Below are 12,160 nucleotides of genomic sequence, written 5' to 3'. Positions count from 1 at the left end.
ATACATGGAAGTTGTAGGGAAAGAGATGACATGGAGCATCTCAATTCCTATGAGTAGGGATTGGAAAAGAGATGTCATTTGGTTCACATCATAGGAACTTTTCTATTGAATCTAGAGATGACATGTTTCTCAATTCCTATGAGGAGGGATTAGAAAAGATATGTAATTTGGTTCATATCATAGGAACTTTTCTATTGAATATAAGCTAATGTTTATTTTCCTTTGAAATTAAGGGAGTATAGGAATCCATTCATATGAACCAAGTGGCTCTAAAGCTATAGAAATGATATCATGTTTATTTCCTTTGAAATGTGGAGTATATGAATCTATTCCTATGAACCAATTGGCTCTAAAGGAAAAAATCCTATAAAAATCATATCATATAGAGTTCCTATGATATTCCTCGACACTAAAGGATGCTTGAAATTGCTGCGGGTGATACGATGGTCTTTCTTTGTAGACTCCTCACCCAACTTTATAGTTACCTCTCGAAGATGAATGAAATGATATATACATGGTATTCTACATGTGCAATTTGGTACATGAAAACTCGGTAAAAGTTTGCGAGGTACGAATTTTCAATAAAGTTATATGCACTGCATTTCGGAACGGAGGGAGCATACGGCAGTTGCTAACACTCACGTGGAAGATTTGTGTGTAGGAGGAGTGGCTGTTATGTTAAATGACATGGCAAAACTGACACAGTTGGATGCCGATCTAACGGTCCTTACGGCGTTCGTCAGGAAAAGGCTTGTGGCGAATGTTTGTCGGATAATGATTTACAGACACATGCATTGCATTGATACGTGCCCCCTCTCTCTCACGCACACGCACCCTCATGAGTCACGACTCTCCCGAGTCCTCTCGCAGACTCGCACGTTGCACCCACTGTCTATCTGTAGGTAGACGTCACGCACATATGTGCTCTTCACACCCTACCCTCAGAACTTCTAAAAAACAAAAGACGGTGTGCACATTTTATTTTAGCTCACACGTCACACACTTGTACTATTACTCTTGTGGCGAACGTTCTTTGGGCATAGTATATTGTACTCTCACGAAGAGAAGTGGTGCACGCACGCACTAGTTCTCTCACACCCACTCGCGGGTACACGTAGGAGCACATTTTTTGAAGCTGGTACAGCAAAATCACTCCACTATATATAAAAGCAGGAGCCTTAGTGCTTGCTTTACTAGGGTTCCTCTCGTTCACTCTCTCATGCTCTCCAGATCTAAGCAACACATAGGTGGCCACACTCTCTCTCAGCTCACGGCTGGTCACAAATCCGGCCAGACAACCTCGACCGGGGTAGGGGTGTAGGTGCATCGTTCATGTTGTCGTCGGCAGTGAGGGAGGAGACCAACGGCTGCCAGCGCATCCCGATCGGCGGCCGTGCCGTTCTCTCCGAGAGAACGCCGGCTCGGGAGGGCCTCCGACCCCTTCTTCCTCCCTGCGGTATTGTGGCCAAGATGCAGCCTCCCGACGTCGTCTTTGCGACATGCCGACGACCCTCAGGTATATATTCCTTTGAAACCTTCCTTGCTCTACTGCCCCAGCTCCCTTCGTGTGGATCCTTTTCTACTTCTATCCGCTGTTCCAAAGCCACCTAGACTTCTACTATTATTAGAAGTAAAGCTATTTCATACAGTCGACTCAAAGCGTTGGTTCAAACAGGGAAGAAAGTGGGAAAGCTGTAGCATGAATCTAGGACTTGGTTCTAAGAGGAAACGGGGGAAAGTAGTAATATCTGTCACTGTTTAAATAACCGTATTTCTTATTTGCGCAAACAGGGATGTCTGTCTCCATATCGTTTCGGGATGTATGTCTCCGTATCGTTTCTATCCGCGTAATCAAAAGCACACACCTCAGTTTTAGTACAACTGCGCAAAATGAGATGGCTATCCCTCGCTGCCGTCGTCTAACCTCCCGTCTTCAAGGTATCCCTACATTGGTAGTAACTAAGGTAGAATGACCAACGCAATCTAAAAGAAGCTGATTCATACGTTTTACTTCATGATTGCAGTGCAGGGACGAGCAAAAACAACTGCATCCTAGTCCGGAATGCACTTTCTACCAGTTCATCCATGGACCAAGGACTAGCTGGCATGGCTGCATGGCGGTTTTTTGGACAGGTGCACGGACAAGAGGCATTGTGGTCTGCTTATTTCTACAAATAGCGGTGCTTAAATTTAGTGGAATGCACAAGCATTTCAGCTGGCCAGTACACTGCATGGTTCAGTTCAGCATTCCAGCTGAGACCGCAATTATAATTGGTTATTCTGGAATGAGAGAACCTAACCCTGAATGGTGGCAACAAGAAAACACCAGAGTGAACTCCAGGAAATTTAAGCCTGCCGGGAGGCCCTTTGCTTAGAGAGAAGCCTTGCTTGTTTTTTTCCTGATTTGTAAACCTTCTCACAACTTTGTCTTTTGCTGTGAACTAGTGTATGTTTATTATGTTCTATGAATCATTGAGATGTATAAAATTGCTTAACTTATGTTTTTCAAGTTTTTTATGAAGACGAGTTTAATGTGAGTGTTCCACATGAGCGCTGGACTAGCGTGTGAACGTTTGGAATTTATTACATTGTGGCCTCAATTAACTGCATGAACCACTGTAACAAGATACATAGTTGCTTATATGCCAGACAGCAGATTGTTGATTGTTAGCTGGTCGATAGCCTAGTGTTGAAGCGAGCTGAGCCAATGTGCCGTGTTTTGCACAACTGCTTACAAGTGGGGTAGCACCAACAGTGTTTACAAGTACTTATGTATACGTTGGCGCACGGTTCTCGAACGAGTGCTCTATTTCAACAAAACACACACTGCTCGTATGATAAACCGTGACAACTTCTGTCTTACCATGCCATATTCATGAAAAAACTAGTGAGGACACATCTGTTTCGACAACAATTACGATGGTTCTCACATGATTCACGGGCACACAAAAGTAGCAGCAGTTCCCATAGACGGATTCAAACAGAGTACTAGCCCCGGAGGGGTCGATAACAGGCAAGGTTCGAATAATTAGACACAATCCAAACTACTATTAAACACTAGCTGGGGCAACTATTTCATGCCTCGATCTAATTTGGGCTGGACACAAGATGGACCTTGTCATGAACATCATCGAGGACGTCCCGCAGCAGCTCAATCCTGTGAACCTTCATGAAGACAACCTTGTGGCCTTGCCACTGATAAACTTGTTTGTGGAGGCATGGCATGTCATCTTCCTGCGTAAGCTTGACAAGAACAGTATTCCTCACAAACGAAGGAGTAGCTTTGAACTTCTTGTGCTTCAGTACACCCTGGACAACACACCTGAAAACAATGAGGCTGGAATACAACTCTTCATTGTTATAACCACAAATGGCTTCCAGGATCCAACAGCCGCCTGACAACAGTGAGGCTGGAATACAACTCTTCATTGTTATAACCGCAAATGGCTTCCAAGATCCAACAGCCTAAGAACTCTGTTTTCCTGGTGCGTACATTCAGGTCATCCGCCTCATAGCGAGTGACATGTACAACCACACAATCCTTGTCTGCACTAGGGCTCTAATTGAAACAGAAACAAATTCTGAATTACTTTTCAGTATAAGAAACACAAGTTATTTAAACCACTACATATACCATGTCATCGAAGCTAATAAAATTTTGCATTATTAATCACCACATACTTCCTTTTCTAAAAAAATCACCACATACTTAGATGAAAAACCACAATCGAGATCGGCAAAGAAGGAAATCACCGTGGGCAGCTCAGCGGGGGGGGGGGACACATCCTCGACGGGGGAAAACTGCTCCTGCAGTGCCACGGGGGCTGTAACCTCAAACGGGGCATTGACCATCTCAGTATCTGGGGTCGCCTCGGTGGTTGCCTCCATCTTCTTGGAGCTCTCTGTCTCGTGGGGATCAGCCTCCCGCGTCTGCTCCAATATCGGCAGATCTTTGCCTGGTTCTCCATGGTCCATCATGAAACTGACGAATACTAGGAGACCACTGAAAGGAAAACACAATCGCAATGACAATGAAACAAAAAAGAGAGTGAGGATCGGTTACTGCTTTGCAAAAGTTCTTTTTTTTCCTCTGAACGAAAATATACCAACATCACGGATCCGCTTACCTTCCCTTCATTCGGAGAGAAGAACAGTGGCAGATGCAAGTGTTGCCTTTCTTGAAGACGGTGAGGGAGAAGGGGATTCAGCGAAGAGTGAAATGATGGTTGCTTCATCCATCAAACTTAGACTGCGGGGAGGTGGGGTTTTGTGATACGATGGATCGCTACTGCCACGCTACGACCGGGGTGACTCTCCGCCTGCATACCGCCTTCTAATTTGGTGGATGGCATTTGGGCCCGCGCTCTGCATGGCCCGCATGTCGGTGAACAAAAGTATAACATCATTCAGTAGAGGGAGACGTTTCAATGACCTAGGAGGAGCCAGAAGCGGTAGAGTGTCTCCACTGTACTAGTAGTAATTATTTTTCTGGGTAGCTGTAGAGTGTCTCCACTGTAATAGTAGTAATTGTTTCTCGGGTCCCGAGACAAAACAGCCCTTCCACACTAGTAAATAGTAAAATAAATTCAAAAGCCCATATATTTACTGAATGAGAGGCGCTACCCACACCCAGCACACCGCCCCCCAAAAACCTGGGTGCTCTTCTTCCTCCTCGCTCCCACCCACCTCACGTCAGCTCCACTCGTACCCCCAAATTCCTCACCTCACTCCTACAGGAAACCCCAGCTCCCCTTCTTCCTCACTCCCACAGAAAACCCCCCAGCTCCCCTTCTTCTTTGCTCGCACTACAACTTGGCTCGTCATTCATTACTCTGCTCAAATCTGTGAGCGCGACGCGATGCCCTCGAGGAAAATGGAGTCGGCTAACCCCAGTGCCGAGAAGATGAGGCTCCCGCCAGTGGCGACGCCTGTTGTAGATCCTGCACCCGACAGCACGGGGAGAAGAAGCGACCCTGCCCCCACCGGATCCCAGGAACCCGTAGAATCTCGGGTGGAGCGCATCAGCGATCTCCCGGATGCCATCCTTGGGGAGATCATCTCGCTTCTCCCCACCAAGGATTGCTGCCGCACCCAAGTCCTGTCAATTCGGTGGCGCCCTCTATGGCGCGCCATTCCCCTTAATCTCGACTGTCATCAGTTATCTCTCTTCAATGATTTTGAAATCCCCAGAGCCATCATCTCCTCCCACCAGGGCTCCGTTCAAAGCCTCTGCATCCCGTCATGCTACCTGAGCAAGCATACCATGCCCTGCACGGTGGACGCCTGGCTAGAATCCCCTGAATTCACAGAACTACAGCTGCTTGAGTTCTACTATTCCCCTGGAAATCACATACCACATACCGAACGCCATGAACTTGTGCCCTCAGCACCGATGTCCATCTCGGGGTTTTCGTCCTCTCTCCACACCGCCACCTTTGCGCAGTGCTACCTACCAGACAATCTGGTACTAAACCTTCGGCTCCCATTTCTCAAGAAACTTTCACTTGTGCGGGTTCGTATATCGGAGGCCTCATTGCACAGCATCATCCACTCCAGTTGCCCTGCGCTGGAGTGCTTGGTGCTTGTTTTCACAGTTAGAATCGGTTGTCTCCAAATAAAGTCGCCTAACCTTGTAAGAATTGGAATTTCTTTTGACGGAAGGTAGCTCATCATCCAAGATGCCCCTTCACTTCAAAGGTTGATCCTTGATTCTAGTTATTCACCGTTGCAAATAACCGTCCTCTTTGCGCCTAAACTAGAGACCTTGGGTGTAATACATGATCTCTGTGCTCATTTCAATATGGTGTTTGGCTCCACAGTTCTTCAGGTACTTTATATTATCATCTACACTTGTAACCATAAGCTGCATTTTAAATTTCTGCGCACAATTTATATATCATCTTGGAGTACGCATTTTGTACTAATATTATGTTCTATGCTCAATGAAGAGTTTCTCCATGGATGGCCTATCAATGGTGTTGGATTCTGTCAAGATCTTATATATCCAAATGAATAGTTTTGATCTGAACAAGATTATTGGCTTGCTGCAATGCTTTCCATGTCTGGAGAAGTTGTATATAAAGGTGATAATTTCACGCACATTGGAAGCCCGCATATAGTGTACTAGAATTAACCGTTCAGCTGTTGCTCTTTTGACACTCTTCTATTAGACCTTAATTGTTTTCAATCTTCATGTCTATTTAGGCAACAGGACGGGGTAAGAAAGTTATAACCAATCGGTGGATTCGTAAGCATCGGGATTTTCTCACTTCTCATGAGATTCGATTGAAGACAATAACGCTAGAATGATATGTAGCCAACCGTGCAAACACAAGATTTGTCACATTCTTCCTGCTGAATGCGAGGTTACTATTGTCCATCAGGCTTAAGTTTATCAGCAGCATGGTTTTGACGGATGGGTATGTCAAAGAGCAAAAAAAGGAGTTTCAGGTGGGCAAAAGAGCTTCTGAACGTGCCGGGCTTCTATTTACAGCATATTGTGGTCATAATCCAGTAAATTTTACGACCCAGGATGTTCATTCTATGGACCTGACCGATCCATTTGACTGTGACTGCCGAAAACAGTGCCGGAGTTAGATGTTTTTGCCCTTTTCAATCTGTTTTTTGTAAACCTGATGAACAATTAACCCTCGTGCTTTTGTACAGTTTGTAAGCCGGAGTTAGATGTTCCTGCCCTTTTCAACTCGGCTGTGACTGTCATATTTTCTTTGAAACAAGGCAAATGGCTTGCCATTCATTTAGTTTAGAGTGAAATATTGTAACAAATCCAAACCAAGGGAAATAACATCACTCTCGCCGGCTGCTTGAGCTCACTGTGCATTACAGAAGCCAAGTGATTAGCCCCCACCAGCACCCACAAACTTATTTTGAACTAGCACATCAAATGGGCTGTAAATTTTCATAGGAAAGGCTGCATGACCGTGACAGATTTGGATTCTGACATTTGGGACCCGTGAGGAAATAGCCTATCCAAGGTGGTGTCGACTTACTAGCCAGTCAACAAACGATTCTGCCTACCAGCCGTTGGATTGACATCCAACATCTGTCGTGTATCTTCTATCTCTTGTCTTCTTCTTCCTCCAATCGCCCAAACCAAACCACCCCGTCGGCTCCGCCTGCTCCCGCCTACCATGGCTGGTTGCGCCTCCGCCGCCCTACCGTACGTACCCTCCAACGTTGGCCAGTCCCTCCCTCTATTCCCCCACACGTCCTGTTATTCTCCGGTGACGTCAGCCCCAACACGCACCCGCGCCCGAACCAGTCAACCCTCGTACTCCCCTCCGCCTGCGACTGGACTGGCGCATCTTCAACGGCTCCTGTTCGTTCCGTCCGAGGCCTCGCCGTCGTCCTCCGCCTTGCGGCCTTGGTTCGCTCGCCGTGCGCGGTGCGCCGCCCTCTTGCGTTGTCAACGTCGTCAACAATCGAGAGGAACAAGGAGATGATTGTACGTGGAGAGGATGGCAGTAGGGACCCACCAGTGTCATGGAAGTATGCAAGCAAGTGCCTCTATAGTACAAGCCCAAAAATATGGTTCCTCCTAATGGTTGGACATCTAGGGCTCACGCCATTTTCAACGTAGTCAATAAACGAGAGAATTACACTACGAGCGGCTGACACCAGGGACCCAGCAAGTCGCGCAGTTTTTTTTGAGGAACAAGCAGTTGTTATTTATACTAGTTTTAGCGACGAATCAGGGTAACAATGGGGCTGTGCGGGGGCTATGGCCCGTCTAGCCAGGGTTTTATTTATGTTTACCACATCATGAGCCCAGTTGTGTTTTTTTCTTGCTGAAAATGGCTAGCTCAATTCTATTTTTTAAAGAAATACCCAAACAAGGCCTACTTGCTTTATTGGCCCTGCTGGGCTGCAAATCTTTCAAGACGAGGAGAGTTTCATTTGGTTTGCCCAGAAACGGGCTGTACATTTTTAAAACACATCAAACTTGGAATTAGTTTCAATTTTTTTTCATTACAAGATCTTAAATTCCATTGATTTTTATGCGTGGACAATTATCTGGATTTTATATTTATATAAATTATTTTTCAAAATAGTTTGAACGTGAATCGATATTTCTAGATTAAAAACAGTTGACCGCACCGAAATATGCTAAATTTCATATACTTTTTAACCGTGGCCAAAATATGGGGTGTGATGCTAACAAAAAGAAGATGGGCTCCAAAAAAATTCTTAAGAATTAACAAATGGGCTGTACATTATTAGAAATAATAGCAGATGGGATGTATGCTGTTTTCCACAGATTTGAGGCTGACTTGTGCGCCTACTACAGGTTGACGCGTATGCTTTCACAAAAACATGTTGACGCACACACAACGCCCTGTCAACTTAGTCAACACACGAGAGCAGTGACTGTTGGATGTCCATCCAACGGCTGTCGTGCTTCTTCAATCTCTGCTCTTCATGCTCAAGCCGCTCAAACAAGCGCCGGCGGGACTGCCTGCTCCCTCCTCCCGTGGCCGGCTATGCTGCCGCGCAGGCCTCACGGCCCCATCGTACTCCCATCGCTGGCCTAGCCATCCCTCTACTCACCCACACATGCTATTATTCTCCGGCGACGGCAGACGAACTAGTAAACCCTCGTACTCCTCCGCGTGGGAAACAACTGCCGACTATTCCCTGGCTCTGTGTCGTTCCCTTCCTAGGCCTCGCCGTCGTCCACCACCCTGGTGCTCTCGGCACGGCCTGGTCAACATGGTCAATGAACGACATCCATCGGAAGTGGACTGTACATAGAGAGGCTGACAGCTGGGTCCACGGCCGCATGCAAGGAAATGCCTCCTTATTACGCGCAAAATAATGATTCCTCCACCTGACAGCTATGACCCACAGGAAGTGCCTCTGTATTTCGCGAAAAAACGTTCCCCCCGCTGATAGGTCGGACCCACCAGCTATATCTTCGCACGCAAGGAAGTGCCTCCTTATTATGCCCAAAAAAATGAATACCCCCCTGCTAGCTGGGACCCACCATATTGTTGGGCTGACTTGTGGGCCTACTAAGTTGACAGGGACGGAGAGCTTTGTCAACTTAGTCAATACTCCAGTGACCGTATGATGTCCATCCAACGGCCATAGTGCTTCTTCAACCTCTGGTCTTCTTGCTCCAGCCGCCCAAAGCAGCGCTGGTCGTGCCGCCTGCTCCTGCCTCCCGTGGCCGACTATGCTACCGCGGAGGCCTCACCGCCCCCATACTACTCCCACCATTGGCCAGGCCATCCCTCCACTCACCCACACCCCTCTGTTATTCTGCGGCGACGGCAGCCTCACACCATAGCCGAACCAGTGAACGCTCGTACTCCTCTCCGCGTGGGCATCCACTGCCGCGTCTTGCACGGCTCCATGTCGTCCCCTTCCTAGGCCTCGCCGTCGTCCACCGCCGTGGTGCTCTCGGCGCGACATGGTCAATGCGTTGAACGACCGACTTCCATCGGAAGAGTACTGTACGTGGAGAGGCTGATAGCTAGGTCCACGGCAGCCGCAAGGAAGTGCCTCCTTATTACACGGAAAATAATTATTCCTCCACCTGACAGTGGGGACCCACCGGACGGGCCACCAGTATTTTGCGAAAAAATCGTTTCCCCTGACTGCTGGGACCCACCGGACGGGCCACCGTATTTCGCGAAAAAACGTTCCCCCCGCTGTCAACTCAGACCCACCGGAAGTGCCTCCTTATTACGCACAAAAAAATGAATACTCCCCCGGCTAGCTAGGACCCACCTTGCTGGGAGGCTGACTTGTGGGCCTACTAAGTTGACGGGGACGAAGGGCTTTGTCAACTTAGTCAATATGAACGATTCTAGCTCCAGTGACCGTACGATGTCCATCCAACGGTCGTAGTGCTTCTTCAACCTCTGGTCTTCTTGCTCCAGCCGCCCAAGCCAGCGCTGGTCGTGCCGCATGCTCCTGCCTCCTGTGGCCGGTTGTGCTGCCGCAGAGGCCTCACCGCCCCCTACTATTCCCACCGCTGGCCAGGCCCTGCGGCGACGGCAGCCTCACACACGGGCTTCCACTGCCGCGTCGTCCCCTTCCTAGGCCTCACCGTCGTCCACCGCGGTGGTGCTCTCCGCGTGGCGTGGTCAACATGGTCAAGGAACGACTTGCATCGAAACAGTACTATACGTGGAGAGGCTGACAGCTGGGTCCACGGCCACAGCCCAGTTTTTTTGTGATTTGCCAAGTAAATCGCTTTGTCAGGCCCGTTGGGCTGCAAATCTTTCAAGACAAGGAGAGCTTTCATTCGGCTGGCCGAGAAAATGGCCCATCAGTAATGAGAAATGGGTTGTACATTTTTAAAACACATCAAACCGATAATTAGTTTCAAATATCTTTTTTTTCATTTCAAGATTTTAAATTACATTAATTTTTATGCGTGGAGAATTTGTTGGATTTTATATTGATATACATTTATTTTTAAAATCAGTTTGAATGTGAGTCGAAACTTCGGGATTAAAAACAGTTCGGACCGCACCGAAATATGCAAAATTTCGTATAATTTTTTAACCGTTGCCACAATATGGGCTGTAATGCTAACAAAAAGAATATGGGCTCCAAAAAAACCTTAAGAATTAGCAAATGGGTTGTAAATTATTAGAAATAATGGCAGATGGGTTGTATGCTGTTTTCCACAGATTTGAGGCTTTCCTAAAAAAAAGGTTGACGCACAAGCACTGACTGTTGGATGTCCATGCAACGGCCGTCGTGCTTCTTCAATCTCTGCTCTTCCTGCTCCAGCCGCTCAAACAAGCGCCGGCGGGACTGCCTGCTCCCTCCTCCTCACGGTCGGCTGTGCTGCCGCGCAGGCCTCACCGCCCAACCGTACTCCCATCGCTGGCCTAGCCATCCCACTACTCACCCACACCTGCTGTTATTCTCCAGCGACGGCAGACGAACCAGCAAACCCTCATACAGTCGTACTCTCCTCCGCGTGGGAAACAACTACCGAGTCTTCCCTGCCTCTGTGTCGTCCCCTTCCTAGGCCTCGCCGTCGTCCACCACCCTGGTGCTCTCGGCGCGGCGTGGTCAACGTGGCCAAGAAACGACTTCCATCGGACGTGGACGGTACGTGGAGAGGCTGACAGCTGGGTCCACGGCCGCAGCAAGGAAGTGCCTCCTTATTACGCGGAAAATAATGATTCCCCCACCTGATAGCTGGGACCCACCAGACAGGCCACTGTATTTCATGAAAAAACATTTCCCCCTGACTGCTGGGACCCACCAGCTACATGTTCGCACACAAGGAAGTGCGTCCGGGCAAAAAAATGATTCGCCCCCTGACTGCTGGGACCGACCAGCTACATCTTCGCAGGAAAGGAAGTGCTTGACAGTCGGGACCCACCTGGTCGAAGCGTACGTAGCATTGTCATTCTGGTCGCGAAGGTGTACGCACATACTGGTCGATGTAGAGGCGCGCACGTGTCGTAGTAGAGGCGCACACGTGTCGTAGTAGAGGCACGCACGTAGCATGTACACGTACGTACAACGGCCAGGGTGCAAGAAAGAAAATACAGCCACGTATGTGTACATACGGGCGGGGTCTCGAATGCCTACTCGCGCATACGTACGGCCAGGGCTCGTGTACATGGCTACATGGAATGGAGAAACAGCGTCGTCGTCGTGTTCATGGGGAGGCAACGGAATGTGTTCTGTTCATGGGGAGGCAACGGAACGCGTGGGAGCCAACCGGCTGGGTCAGAATAGAATGTGTGGTTGTTTTCATCGGGAGGGCTGGGACGGAACAGGCGATGGAAACGAGGCCTGGCGTACCGCACAACGGAGGAAACGGACCTCCTATGTTCGGAACGGGGTCCTATTGATTGGGAGGGGTCTGGCGTACCGCAAAACGGAGGAAACGGACCTCCTATGGTCGAAACGGGGGTCCTGTTCATCGGGAGGGGTGTGGCGTACCGCAAAACGGACGAAACGGACCTCCTACGGTCGAAACGGGGGTCCTATTCATCGGGAGGGTGTGGCGTACCGCAAAATGGAGGAAACAGACTTGTGTTGGAGCGCTACGATCGAAACGGGGGTCCTGTTCATCGGGAGGGGTGTGGCGTACCGTAAAACGGGACTCCACGGGATACTGTTCATCTCCACCGTCGACCCCCTCCAGCCTCCACGAGCTACT

This window comes from Triticum urartu, chromosome 5, assembly GCF_003073215.2.
Source record: "Triticum urartu cultivar G1812 chromosome 5, Tu2.1, whole genome shotgun sequence".
NCBI lineage: Eukaryota > Viridiplantae > Streptophyta > Magnoliopsida > Poales > Poaceae > Triticum > Triticum urartu.
Note: the sequence above shows the minus strand (reverse complement) of the source record.